Source organism: Manis pentadactyla, chromosome X (assembly GCF_030020395.1).
Source record: "Manis pentadactyla isolate mManPen7 chromosome X, mManPen7.hap1, whole genome shotgun sequence".
Classification (NCBI taxonomy): Eukaryota; Metazoa; Chordata; class Mammalia; order Pholidota; family Manidae; genus Manis; species Manis pentadactyla.
In genome coordinates this window covers 131,118,337-131,134,147 of record NC_080038.1, presented here as the reverse complement: position 1 = coordinate 131,134,147, position 15,811 = coordinate 131,118,337, and the positions used below count along the sequence as shown (strand labels likewise).

The window sequence follows — 15,811 nt, the reverse complement described above, 5'->3', positions numbered from 1 at the left end:
TATTTATCAATAAACAGAAAATGTATTATTTTCATGACTGCTTCCCCAAAACTGCAAGCTTGAAGAATATTTGCAATACAAATTCCCAGCATTTTGGGAGTTGTGACACGTGACTACTGTTTAGTTGAAGCAAATAAATCCAAGAAAATCAACTCCAAAGATCTGTACAAACTTGAACATTTTCAGCCTCCAAAGGACAGCAAACAAAAAAGAATGAACGAAATGAAATGTGCAGATATAACTGAGGAATAAGACAACAGTATCTAGTATTCATAAACTCTATATGCTAGACCAATGTACATGTTTAAAAAGTGATCACCCAAAAAGGTGTCAATATACTTCGTACAATGAAAAATTCACATTTTACCTAAGATTTATTTGCCAATAGTCCTGCTGCTCTAAACAAAATGAAGGAAAAGGGAAAAGAAGAAAAAAATACAACATTTCATCTAGACAACCAATGTACTCAACTTTAATCCTTTAAAGGAATGGGCCTCCCTTGCTCTAATTGCTTTAAATTAAACTCTTTTATGGTGCCTTTTCAGGAAAATATGAAAAATAAACCTGATCCCCAACCTGTTTTTTCCATACAATCAGTATTTTATGTCATATAAACTTAGGCCAGATAATAAGATTTTAAATCGATACATTGTAAAAACATCATTGGAAGTGTGTGTGTGTGTGTGTGTGTGTGTGTGTGTGTGTGTGTGTGTGTGTATATATGTGTGTGTGTATATATCTCAATAGATGTTCAGAAGCAAGGGTGATGTGCCTGGAGACCTTTGGGGACATTCCTTAATTGACATTCACCATACTGTGGTTTTTAATAATAAACCAGACACGGAAAAAAATCCAGCTCCCCCTGAAACAAAATGGACAAGACCTTTGCTAACCAGGCACTATAGTAAATCAAATCAAAATAGCTTTCTCAAAAATGCAAAACGTGTCTGTTTTGAGGTGGAGTACTGATGCCGAATCTCAAGACTTCAATCTTATCAAAGAAAAATCACTAGGCTCTCTTGCTGAGCAGAGGATGCACAGCAGGGCTGGAGAGAGTCACCTGCAAAAAGGTGTGAGAAGCCGTTTCCTGGAACACTGCAGGTCTCTAACCAAAGCAAAATAAATAAAAAGTAACTTAAGTTCTCTGTTTCAAAAAGGAAACATACAAAGAGGTCCAAGACCAGTTTCTAATAAAATAAACTTCATATAACTTGCTTCAATTTGGCAAATATAAATAACTATTATCATTTTACATCGCAAAAGCAGGAATAATCTATTATTTACTCACATACTCAGAGCATATATTAGTTTTCTACATCAAAGTCTCGTATTATTAAACTTGAGAAGCATCTCATTTCTGGGGATTTATCCTAAAGAAGTGACCCTAGAGAAGTAAAAATAACTACATGCAAAAAGGTGTTTATAATACCATCACTTATAATATTGAAAAATTACAAACAAACCAAATGCCCCCAAATAGGTGGCCAGCTAAACGATGGACCAAGTGCTGAATGAAATAATATAGTCATAAAAAACGAGGACTGTAAAGACTGCATATAGCTGCATAGGGCAATCTTTATAATACAGTGTTAGGTAAGAAAAGCCAGACCTTAAACAACTCCCAGGCATCACACCAACATCACTGCATAAGCTTAAACACATAGACTAGATACATCAGAGCACGAACAAAAGAAGATATCTTTATTTTGGGGGGGTAATTATGGGTAAATTTTCTTTAACATAGGACTTAATTGGTGTTTATATTATAAAAACAATTTTCAGATAATATTACAGCCCAACTACTTAATCAAAGAAAATTCTAATAGGATTTCCAGATCCTATAGTCTAATGGGCCACCCCAAGTTAATTCAATCACCTAGGAAAACACCTTAATAACAAGGTCAAACAGAAAGCTTTAGGCAGGGTTTGGTATCTTTTTGCCACTTTTCAAACCTGGAATAATTTCCCATCCAATATACCATCAAACCACTTCCCTCCCACCCTTCAAAGCTCCTTGTTAGGAGTCATTATGGTATAGTGATTAAGACCATGGACTCCAGTGAAACAAATCTACTCTGTTGGTTACTCAACTCTCTCATCTTGGGAAAAAGACAATCTTGCCAAGCCTGTTTTGTTAGCTGAAAAATAAGGATACTATTCCTACTTTAGGCTTCCTTTTCCGAACCCAACAACTTCAAAGGTTCAGATGACAGGCATGTAGCTAACACACTATCTCTGAATCTAAAACATTCGTGATTTCAATTTGCTGCATATTATCCCCATAAACTATTGAAGTGTCTATGAATTGTCAGCTTTCTAATGGCCTACCTAGAATACCCAAGTTGTCTCCTACCCCAAACATGAAAATCCATCAACCTTCCTATTATTCTGATAATCAGCTGAACTCAGGAATCTAGACTTTGGAGTCAGGCAGACACTTAGCTATATGATGTAGAGTAAGCTACCTATCTCTTCTGTTCCTCATAAGTGAAAAAGAATTATACCTACACCCAACTAACAGGCTTGACCTGAGAGAAAAAGAGTAAGATGCATTAGAGTGCCTGTCAGAGGAGGCACTCAAGAAATAATAGCTGTCATGGACATTCTGATTTGGGGCTTGAAAAAAAAAGTCAAGTGGGGTTTATTTGACTAGTGTAGTAGTCCTCAACACTGCCTGTCCATCTGAATCTCCTGGGGAGATTTAATGACTACTACTGCCTGGATCATACCCAGATAGTCTTACCTAATTGAGCTGGGATGCATTCTGAGCATCAAGATTTTTCAAATCTCCCCAGGCGATACTAGCATGTGACCAGGGTTCAGAACTTCTAGCTTAGCCTTTTCTTCTTTCTTTCCTTCTTCCTTACTTCCTTCTTTTCTTTCTTTCTCTCTCCCTTTTTTATATGTAAACAAATGTAAGTATGAATAGAAGGGGGGAAATTTCTCTTCTAAGGGCCATTGAACCACACAAGTTAAAAGCAACTTAAAGGATCTGGAGAAATTAAAATATTTTTTTTCTACAAGCTCAATTGCTTGTACTACAACCTGAGGATAGAAAAAGGGGGTCTGGATGACAAGGGAGAGAATTACCACTTTGGTTTCTTTGCCTGCTTTTGCCTCAGGTCAGAGAAAGTACTAAACTAATAGTAGAAATGTCCTGGTTTCTTTCTAAGCTTCATTATCATTAGGTCAGCTGATGCATAGTACAAAGACAATCCAAGCACAGGATCTTGAACGAGGCAGTCCAAGGCAAGCAGAAAAGCCCATTTTTCCCCTTTTTGCTGAGTGCAATTCTATAATAAAAAGAATTCACAGCCTGATTCTAGGGCTGGTAATCAATACATATTTCTCCTAATGCTTTCCCAAAGTAGTCACTATATATACACACTTGAAAAAGAAGAAATAACTAGCTGAATAAAACATTTTGACAGTCTACCAATCACTTCTTGGCATTTTGGCTAAAATCAAGTGTAGAAAAAAAAGGAAGAAAGAAAGTCTACCATATTCTACTCAACATAAACGAATCTTAAAGAGTCTTTCCACAGCCACTGTGGGGGCTGAATTCCAATACACACTAATTTCAGAGTTTGCAGCAGCGAAGACCCACAGAAGAGATATTTTCCTAAAGTTGGAAATAAGGTCACTGCACAAAGGAATAAAGAGAAAGCTTGTTTGGAAAAAAGGGTCTTTGGAACCTTGACTGTCCTCAGTGACATTTGGTTGAGAATTCATTAGGCACCTTCTCTGGGCCTGGTATTTACCAGGTAAGGTAAAGGATCAAAAGGGGATCTTCCAGGGAGCAATCTCAGTTGGTGGCTATCCCATGTACCACTGTTTATGGAGACATCACAGTCAGGGAGCTGGACAGGACCTTGAGTTCCTCCCTCTTTTGCATCCACAGCTTCTCAGTCACGAAGCCCTGCAAATTCCAACTACTTCAGAGCTTTTGAATCCATCCCTTCCATCTATTTGTCCATCTCCACAGCCACTGGGTCTTAAGTCAGACACTCTTCACCTCTCATCTAGAAAACAGTCTCCTAGCTTGTCTCTCTACCTCCATTCTCCCTCTCAAATCCATTCTCCACTCTGTGAGAGTGACCCTGGTATTTCCCAAACAAAAGCTGGTTGTCACGCCCCTCCTTACAAACCTTCAATAGCTCCCATAGCAAAAGGACTCAGACTCTGGGCAGCAGCAGAAACCTCTCAAGCTGTTAAAAATACAGATCAGCAAGGATTCTCATTCAATCAGATGGGCCCTGAGATTCCGGTTCTTTGGTTTTAGTTGGTTTTAAGTAATTTCCACAGGTTAATGTGATGCACACCCAAGTTTGAAAATAACTACTATATATGATAAATATTCCAATTTCTTAGTGTTGCCATACAAGGCCCTCCAGGACGGGGCCCTGGCCTACTTCTCTAGGCCTTGTTCCTGCCACTCTGTACCTTAAATTTCAAACCTAGCACCTTCAAATTACCTACAGACCTCTAGATCCCATGCCTTGCTCAGCTAGTCAATTCTGCCTTCTAATTTTAAGATTCAGTCTTCCCTCAAGATTTAGTTCTATCACTTTCTCCAGAAAAACTTTCCCTGACTTCTTTCCCCCTGCCAATGACTGGGCTAGGTGCCGCTCTTCAATGCTTTCACAAAACCCTGGGCTTCGCCCTATTAGGCTCCTTACCACAATGCATGGATATGATCTGTTTAGAGGTCTTCTCCCTCTAGACTACAACCTCGAGGCTAGCGGTTAAGTCTTACTTAATTTTGTACCCCCCAGTGCTCACCACAGTGTTGAGCACATTGTAGATGGACAACAAATGCTTGTTAAATTGAGCTGTTTAAATTAACTGCTTAGCATTGTAAGCTCCATGAGTATAAGAATTTTTATCCCTTTACATAAAGTTTTGTTCACTGCTAAAGCCCCAGCCTCCGGAGCAGTGCCTGACACACAGGAGGTATTCAATATAACAATTTGAATGAATGAATGACAGGAATGTGGAGACAGCATCATAGAGAAGGTGCACTAAAGCTGGAAGCAGAGGCATCTGTGGATGGGAGACAGCTATTCCAGACAGAAGGGAAAGTACCCATAAAGGCCTGACAATTCAAACCCTGGCAGTTTTAAGGATCAGTGAGAACCATGGGAGCCGGGTTGGAACATCAGGGGTGTGTGATCAGAAAAATAAGGAAACATTAAAGAGACCATATAGGAGAAAAGACTGCAGGAGCAGGTGGGAGCCAGGTAATGAATGCCACGTTAAGAAGCTTGGGTTTGACCAGAAAAATACACTACAGAAAAAAGAAAATTATAGGCCAATATCCCTCATGAACACAGATGCAAAAATCCTCAACAAAACATAAGCAAACTGAATTTAAAAAAAGGATCATCCATCACGACCAAGTGGGATTTATTCCAGGAATGCAAAGATGGTACAATATTTATAAATCAATGTGATACACCACATTAACAAAAGGAAGGATAAAAACCATATGATCATCTCAATAGATGCTGAAAAAGCATTCAACAAAATTCAACATCCATTCATGATAAAAACTCTCAACAAAATGGGCATACAGGGCAAGTACCTCAACATAATAATGGTCATATATGACAAACCCAGAGCCAACATTGTACTCAATAGTGAAAAGCTGACAGCTTTTTCTCTAAGATCAGGAACAAAGACAAGGATATCCACTCTCACCACTTTTATTCAACACAGTACTGGAGGTCCTAGCCACAGCAATCAGAAAACACAAAGAAATAAAAGGCATCCAGATTGGTAAAGAAGAAGTTAAACTGTCACTGTTTGCAGATGACATGATATTGTACATAAAAAGCCCCAAAGAATCCACCGCAAAACTACCAGAATTGATAACTGAATTCAGCAAAGTTGCAGGATACAAAGTTAATACACAGAAATCTGTTACATTCCTATATATTAATGATGAACTAGCAGAAAGAGAAATCAGGAAAACAAATCAATTTACAATTGCATCAAAAAGAATAAAATACCTAGGAATAAACCTAACCAAGGAGGTGAAAAACCTTTACTCTAAAAACTATAAGACACTCCAGAGAAATTGAAGAACACACCAATAAATGGAAATCTATCCTGTGCTCATGGATAGGAAGAATTAATATTGTCAAAATGGCCATCCTGCCCAAAGCAATTTACAGATTCAATGCAATCCCTATCAGAACACTGACAGCATTTTTCAATGAACTAGAGCAAATGATATTAAAATTCATATGAGACCACAAAAGACCCCAAATAGTCAAAACAATCCTGAGAAAGAAGAACAAAGCTAGGGATATCATGATCCCTGACTTCAAGCTATACTACAAAGCTACAGTAATCAAAACAGTATGGTACGGTCAATTAATATAGGATAAAGGAGCCATGAATATACAATGGAGAAAAGACAGTCTCTTCAATAACTGGTGTTGGGAAAACTGGACAACTACATGCAAGAGAATGAAACTGGATTACTGTCTAACTGCATACATAAAAGTAAACTTGAAATGGCTCAAAGGCCTGAATGTTAAGACATGAAACTATAATACTCTTAGAAGAAAATATAGGCAAAAATATCTTGAACCTAAGTATGAGAAATTGGTCCTGGACACATCTCCTTGGGCAATGGAAACAAAATAAAAAATGAACAAGTGTGACTACATCAAACTAAAAATCTTCTGTATAGCAAAGGACACAAGCAACAAAACAAAAAGGCAACTGATAGTATGGGAGAATATATTGATAATTAATTTATCCAATAAGAGGCTAACATGCAAAATATATAAAGAACTCATATACCTCAACACCAGAAAACCAAATAACCCAATTAAAAAATGGGCAGAGGATCTGAGCAGATATTTCTCCAAAGAAGAAATACAGATGGCCAACAGGCACATGAAAAGATGCTCCACATCACTAATCATCAGGGAAATGCAAATCAAAAACACAATGAGATATCACCTCATACCAGTCAGAATGGCCACTATCCAAAACACAAGAAATAACAAATGTTGGCAAGGATGTGGAGGAAACAGAACCCTCCTACACTGTTGGTGAGAACATAAATTGGAGCAGGCACTGTGGAAAGCAATATGGAGGTTCCTAAAAAAAAAAAAAATAGAAATACCATATGACCCAGTAATTCCACTTCTAGGAATTTACCTGAAGAAAACAAAACCTCCGATTTGAAAAGATAAGTGCATCCCTATGTTTATTTTTGCATTAGTTACAATAGCCAAGACACTTAGGAAGCAACCTAAGCAACCAAAGAAGATGTACTACATACATACATAATGGAATATTATTAAGACATAAAAAAGAAACAAATCCTGCCTTGTGCATCAACACAGATGGGCCTAGAAGGTACTGTGCTATGTGAAATAAGCCAGGTGGAGAGAGACAAATACCATATGATTTCATTTATTTGTGGAATCTAAAAACAAAACAGAATGAACAAAGCAGCAGTAGACTCATAGACACTGAGAAGTGACTGGTGGTTACCACAGGGGAGGGGTTGGGGTGCGTAGATGGTGGGAGGCAGGGGTGGATAAAGGGGCCTAAAACTTCCCAATCATAATATAAGTTGGTCACAGGGATGGTGGTACATCACAGAGAAGACAAGTAAGGAGTCTATAACATCTTCCTATGTGGACAGATAGTAACTGCACTAGTTGGGGTGAGGATTTAATAATGTGCATAACTGTTGAATCCCTGTGTTTTATACTTGAAACCAATATAATATTGTGTACAAACTATACTTCAATTAAAAAGAATAAGTTTGGGTTTTTTTATGTAGGCAACTAGGAGCCAGAAAAGATACATAAGCTAAAGCATGAGATGACCAAATTTGCATTTCCTGACCACTCAATGATGATGATGATGATGATGATGATAGCTGTTGTTTACTAAGTATTTATTATATGTTCTGGGTTGAGTACGTCACACGTGTGATCACATCATGATGAATTCTCTGAGGGACATACTATGATTTTCCCCATTCTAGAAGGAAACAGAGGCTTGGAGAGTTAAAAAGCTTTATGTTACAACACACAACCAATATGCAGTCCAGGACTCAAAGCCAAGTCTGCTCCAATTGTTCTAGGATGAAGGTATCAGTAGGGGCTGAGGTGACCAGAAACTGCTTTGTGCAGAAAGACCTGAAACAACAAGCAGCAGTTAGACAGGAAAAGCTTGGTGAAGGGCAGAAATAAACCCAGATATGAGATGCCAGAGAATGCCATAGAGTGCAGCTTCTGCTTATCTCTGGGGAAAAGGAATGCTTCCTTCCTTTGAATTTTTTTTTTAGTATGACACGGAACTACAGGAATACTGGCTTCCACCTAGGACTTTGGTCAATAAATAGAAATCAAAATCAAAACAAGCTGGAATTGAAGAGATAATGGAATTATTCCAGAGCTTACACTAGCCTTCACTCCCTCTATCCTAGAATAATGTGGAAAAACTGGAAGGATGTGCTTGTATTTTTTTTTTAAAGAAGGGTTGAAAGGGCATGGAAAAGATGAGATATTGTTTTCGTTTATATTCCTGAGAGTGGTATTTTATTGTCTTACACACATCAATTTTAGTTCTCCCAGTTAAGAGCAGTCCACCCGACCAAACAGAGGATATTGAGCAGATTCCACAGGCATCCTTTGGTTGTTGGTTTGGCCCCAGCTCAAGGGAAGTACCTATTTCTTGAAGAGGACAGAGAGAGTTTTAAGAGAGTGAACTATGGAGTCAGTTCCATAACCAAGCTGGGTTTGAATGTATCATACTTCAAACGCTTACCAGCTGGGTGACCTTGAGCAAATCAACCTCTCTGGGCCTCAGTTTCCTCATCCATGCAATGGGAGTAATATGAAACACACCTCATAATGGTGAGAATGAAATTAGATAAATGTATGCAAATAGTATGCAGCCAACTCAATAAAAAACAAATAGTTTTACATCTTATGTTTCTGTATTCCCTATTAGCACACTGCCAAGCCCACAGAAGAAGCTTAATAAAGTGGTTGGTTAGCAATTAGCATTAATACATCTTTATCCCTTTTTGATCTTTTGGCCTTTAGAATTGAAAATTTTAATAAGGCAAAGAAACTCAGTATAATAAAACACAAAAGGCCCACTACAGCTAACATTTGTGTGTTAAGATAATTGGACTTTTCCTTCAGTATATTATATTTCATCTTGCACTGTGTGAGAACATTCTTTAATTTAGTGATAAAATATTACACAGTAGATACTCTCAAAATATACTGAGCTTCATTAGCTTCTTTTAATGAATAAAAATACATTCAAAGCACAGCCTCTCAGTGAGAAAGCCAACAGCAAAGCACTCTGCACTTGGCTAATACTTTTTCTGGGTTTTAAAACCTCTTTGTATCACACTGGCTTCAATCACTGCACAGTGACTGGTGGTGCAGTCTCAGATTCTAAACATGATCTCTTGAGACTTTCAAAACTGTATTTTGAAAATAACATTAACTCCTACGCAAAAGTGAGGTTCAAAAATAGTTCACTCTAGACCAGGGTTTCTCTCTTTTTATTAAAGTATCATTGACATACAATCTTATTAAGGTTTCACATGAGCAACATTGTGGTTTCAACATTCACCCATATTATCAAGTCCCCCACACAGTGATTGCAGTCACTCTCCATCAGCATAGTAAGATACTATAGAGTCACTACTGGTAGACAGGATTTCTTAAAAGTCCCACTATTGCCATCTGGGGCATATAATTGTTGTGGAGGGCTGTTCTGTACATTGGATGATGTTTACCCACTAGACATATTTAGCACCCTCCCAGTCATGATAATCAAAACTGTCTCTAGATATTACTAACTGTTCCCTGGAAGGCAAATTCACCCCTGGCTGAGAACCACTGCTGTAGAATAATAGACTGTGGCTAAATGCAAACACGTCTCATTGCTTGCCTAAAACACATATCATCATATGAAATATTTAATACCCAATAGCAATGACAGCCAAGTTTATATTAGGCTATAAACACCATTATTATAATACAACACAGCATTTTAGACTTTAGGAGAAGGAATCCTAGGGGTTAGATCTTAATTGGTTATGGTGGTTTTACATCCATTCTATCAAAATAGAAATACATTATTTCAATTAATTTTAAGACTTTAACTCATTTGTTGATACATAAGAAAACTTGATGCGAATAAAAAGATCACTAATCCTCCAATCATGACCAAGTACCTGTAAGCATACCATCCATGCGCGCCCCTTAGAGATCTCAGTAAAGTGATCAGATAAAGAGATCATAGCCTACTTAGTCATGCACGGACTCAGTTTCTTTTTTAATTAGTTTAACCAGCTGTTGAACTAGTTATACTAGTACTAGCTAGAATTGGGGGCAAGTCACCCAACCTTAACTGAAATTTATTTGTCTTTGTCTGTACAATACCAAGTTTCCCTCCTGGTGCCCTTCAATGACATTTTGGTACATTGTGGTTGATCCTCCCTCTCTCTGGCCCTTGAGTCCTATTTTGACATGGCATTTTACACGTCTGTAAGAGTGCTACCAACTGAAAATTGGGTAGAGGAACACCAGCCCTTTGGCTCAAAAAATGAGAGAAAAGAAACAGTGGGGTACCATTTTAGACATACTGTGTTAGAAAAAATAAAATCACTTTTTGCTGTTTTGTTTTGTTTTTCAAATAATATTCAATCCCAGCTAAGGCTAGAGGGAAGCTGATATACTCTGCTGATGGCAGAAAAGCATACAGAGCCCCCCAAAATTCATGATTTTTGACCCTGCCATCCCATTTCACAGACTACCTTAAGAAAATAATCCAAAATAGGGAAAAAATAAGTTCAATAGTAAAGAAATAGCTAAGTAAAGTAATCTGCTCAATGGATTCAGCACCTATAAAAATGATAAATATAAGGGATATGTAGCAACATGGAAATATTCTTCATATATATATATATAGTGTCTTCCTACAGTCATAATACTCAATATTAAAAGGTGACAGCTGAGAAGTCCTGTATTTCCGCTGCTGAGCCATGGTTAAATGCAAGTACCGAAGAAGAATGTGGTGACTACAAGGAAGAGCTCTGGATGAATGCATGATTTTTCTAAGTATGAAACTTCTCAACATTTTTTGACATTAGGGGACATTGCTCATTTTGAAGTTGTCATTTAAAAAAATCACTCAGAGAAGAGAGAACAAATCTGGGGGTATTACACTCCTTAACTTCAAGCTCTACTACAAAGCCACAGTAATCAAGACAATTTGGTACTGGCACAAGAACAGACCCATAGACCAATGGAACAGAATAGAGAGTCCAGATATTAGCCCAAGCATACATGGTCAATTAATGTATGATAAAGGAGCCATGGATATACAATGGGGAAATGACAGCCTCTTCAACAGCTAGTCTTTGGAAAACTGGACAGCTTACATTTAAGAGAATGAAACTGGATTACTGCCTAACTTCACACACAAAAGTAAACTCGAAATGGATCAAAGACCTGAATGTAAATCATGAAACCATTAAACTTCTAGAAGAAAACATAGGCAAAACTCTCTTGAATATAAACATGAGCAGCTTTTTCCTGAATGCATCTCCTCAGGCAAAGGAAACAAAATAAGAAATGAACAAGTGGGACTACATCAAACTAAAAAGCTTCTGTACAGCAAAGGACACCACCAGCAGAACAAAAAGGCAATCTACAGTATGGGAGAATATATTCATAAATGAAATGTCTGATAAGGGGCTGACATCCAAAATATATAAAGAGCTCACACACCTCAACAAACAAAAAGCAAATAACCCGATTAAAAAATGGGCAGAGGATATGAACAGACACTTCTCCAAAGAAGAAATTCAGATTTCCAACAGGCACATGAAAACATGCTCCACATCGCTAATCATCAGGGAAATGCAAATTAAAACCACAATGAGATATCGCCTCACACCAGTTAGGATGGCCAGCATCCAAAATACAAACAACAACAAATGCTGGCGAGGATGTGGAGAAGGGGAACCCTCCTACACTGCTGGTGGGAATGTAAATTAGTTCAACCATTGTGGAAAGCAGTATGGAGGTTCCTCAAAAAACTAAAAGTAGAAATACCATTTGACCCAGGAATTCCACTCCTAGGAATTTACTCGAAGAAAACAAAATCCCTAATTTGAAAAGATGTATGCACCCCTATGTTCATCACAGCACTTTTACAATAGCCAAGATATGGAAGCAACCTAAGTGTCCATCAGTAGATGAATGGATAAAGAAGAGGTGGTACATATACACAATGGAATATTATTCAGCCATAAGAAGTAAACAAATCCTACCATTTGCAACAACATGGATGGAGCTGGAGGGTATTATGCTCAGTGAAATAAGCCAGGCAGAGAAAGACAATTACCAATTTCCCTCATTTGTGGAGTATAACAACAAAGCAAAACTGAAGGAACAAAATAGCAGCAGACTCATAGACTCTAAGAACCAACTAGCAGTTATCAAAGGGGAGGGCTGGGGGAGGGGATTGAGGGGTATTATGATTAGTACACATGGTGTGGGGGGATCATGGGGAAGACAGTGTAGCACAGAGAAGACAAGTAGTGACTCTGTGGCATCTTACTACACTGACGGACAGTGACTGCAGTGGGGTTGGGGGGGACTTGATAATATGGGTGAATGTAGTAACCACAATGGTTTTCATGTGAAACCTTCATAAGAGTGTGTATCAATGATACCTTAATAAAAAGAAAAATATAGAATTCCTGCAAAATAAGCTAAGGAGATCAGAAACTAGAGATGATAGTCAAAAAGAGGAAGAAATGAAGATGAGTCAGTTTTGGGGAAAGGAAGCGCTAAATTCATTTTCAGGGGCATGCTGAGCTGGCAGTAGCAATGGGATATTGAAATGTTTGGAACACAACTGGATAGACATTGCGGCTAGAGAAGAGATTTGAGAGTTGTTGGCACTGAGTTGATAAGTGAAGCCATAAGCTTGAAAAGGGAGAATGTGGAAAGAAAAGGCTGGAATGCTGAAGACTGAACCTTGGATAAAGACTACAGTGAGGTGGCAGGAAGAGGAAGGGAAACAAAGAAGGCACAGCGTGGACAAGGACAATAACGCAAATCATCTGGAGAGATTTTCACAGAATAGGTGTTGAGTACTGTTAAATAAAGAAGCCAAGGAGCATGAAGACTAGGGAAAGGCCATTCGATTTGGCAAGAGATCGCTGTGAACCTCTGTGAGTCAGTGCTCAGAGTAGTGTGCTGACAGAAGCAACCCAAGTGGTGGAACCACCAATGGGAAAAGGTGACCGTTCAGGATTACAACTAACTTTTGAAAGAGGCTGTTACAATGTAAGACTCCCAGAAGAAAGCAACCTGAGTCAAAATGTTAGGTGATAAAGAAAAAACAGTCTGAAATTACTGTGCTCAGACTGCACATTACACAAGTGTAAAAGCCAGTAACTAACTCGCTGTGGGGAAAACACGGACTGAACGCCATGAGGGGCCCAGATCGCCTACACACGGTGGTGTGGGTGATGCTTGCAAACAGTACTGAGGGAATGAAACCAGCCACAAAAGAAACCAGACATAAAAGAGCACATCCTGTGGGAGTCCAGTTATACACATTTCCGAAAAAAAGTCAAGATAGTGGTGGTCTTTGAGGAAGGTGAGTGGAAAGAGACCCAACGGTGGCTTCAAGGGGATCACCTTGCACTGCTTATTGACAGGAGCTATCACCACGTGTGCTCACTTTGCGGTAACACACCCAGCTGTACACTCATGATCAGTATTTCAACAAACAGTTAAAAAAAAAACTAAAAAACCAACATGGGGAGCCTGGTTAGACTAGAATGGTATGATGCTTCCACACCTTCAGTTTTCAATGAACTTCTGGTGGCTGAGAGGTAAGAGGAGGTCTGCACGGTCTTCCCTCTATTGAAGGGTTGAGACTGGCAGTACACAGGTAATAAATACTGCATCACAAAGCAGCCACCACCAAGAAGCCTGGTTTCTCAGAGAACATTTACATTTGTCTTAAGTCTTTGGTTTCTGACCAATTTCCATTGTGAATTTTTACTTATCCATTGAACCTGAGAGTTACAATCAATGAAAATACCTGAAATGTTCCAAATGGACATGTCCTAAATGACTGATGTGACCTGAGCCAAAGCCAGAACTTAAACGTGAGGCAGGTGGAGGTGGAACGCTGCCTCACTTGTGTTGCAAAGGGCTTCAAGCTCTCCAACTTCATTATTTCCCCAACTGGGCCATTTTATGTCATCCGCTCTTTCACCTGCTTCAAGCTTTAATCTAAACAAAAGTTCCCTTCACATCTAGACCCAAATAACCACTCCAAATGAGTAATCCTGAGAAGTATACATCTTGTCTTTCACATGTAATTGCTTGTATGACCATATATTTAAGTAATCTAATTTGACTAATTTAAAAGCTATTCCAGTCAGTATTTTTATGCTTGGAGGCTATCCAAAACTGATTACACATAACCCTTTCTGTGCTTTGGAACACATCCTTACTGTTTAAAAACATTTGCAAGGGATACTTTGTACTTAGTATAGAAGGTCCCTCCAGTTCCCTAGGCTTTGCATTCTTTTATCCCCAAAGCATAAAAATGAACATGATGACTTTGTTCCTATTCCTTCCATTAATTGTTAATTGATGTTTATTACATTATGGCTCTATCCACATCTCTTTACAGCATCTGAAATACACAAAGTAATTCTGTGGTTACCTGTGAAAAGGAAGAAAATCAAGACTATGATCATCGTGTACCCAAAGTACAAAATGGTGCTTGCAATGTCCATGATGTGAAGTTTGGTAAAGAGGCAATGAACTGCACACATAAAAAGGTAAACAGCTAAGAAACTTCTGGTGAAAAAGCCTCTACCACCAATAACAGTCCTGCAAAAAGAAGCAGAGAAATACGACTTTTTAGATGAAATTCTAACTATAAATGGGTTAGCAATTATTGTAACAACAAACATAAAATAGGCTCAGTAAGATTAAGGATTAAAAGAAATAAAAGGGGAAGTTTTATAAGAAATGTAATGTAATATATAGTGTCTGACTAATGTATGTTCTGCTTGGGGTGCCCCAACAATTATAAGCTCTGTTTCCAGGGGTCCCACATGAGTCTTTGGGGATTGTACGTCTAACATGGTGTGCATCCTTTCCGTCATGACGCTGCCTCAGCCCTGGGAGGCTTTCAGGTCAGCTTCAATTTACTGGCCTGAGTTGTGCTGGGCCTGATTGATGCTTCAGACCAGGTAAAAAAGTTCAGCATAGAAACTGAAGCAAGGCTTTTGTGGTTAATGGGATTTGTTTTAATGAGCTAAATTCGGGATCCATGGAGGCATGACTAAGGTTGATCTGCTGGTTAGTCTCACCCTGCCCCAGGGGCTCCTACTGATCATAATTTTACTGTAAAGGCACTGTGGTCAAAGGCCAAGGGGATAGACAGTGCAGGAAAGAGTTAGTGTAGCAGGTCTGAGGTTGCTGTCTTTAGAAGGGCCTACTTGCAAGGTTGGCCCTTGGCTTACATCCGGGAATTTGACATTTAATCATTCCCTGACTGGTAAGACTGGCTTGCTATATACCTAGACTATACAAACAATGTGACATGATCAACACTTGCTTTCGTTTTGGGAGTCTGGAATCTTTGCACTTGCTAGGCAGAAGGTGGCTGTGTGACCAGCTCCCAATAAAACTCCTTGGATGCTGAGTCTCTAATGGGCTTCCCAGGGCAGAAACACTGCACATATGCTACTGTACCTTTCACTGCT

The 15,811-nt window shown here is 38.7% G+C and overlaps 1 pseudogene; it reads right to left on the bottom strand.

Moving 5' to 3' along the window:
- Positions 1–7,926: 7,926 nt before the first annotated feature.
- The window catches only part of LOC118929219 (transmembrane 9 superfamily member 2-like), a 70,095-nt pseudogene continuing 62,210 nt past the window's right edge, over positions 7,927–15,811 (bottom strand).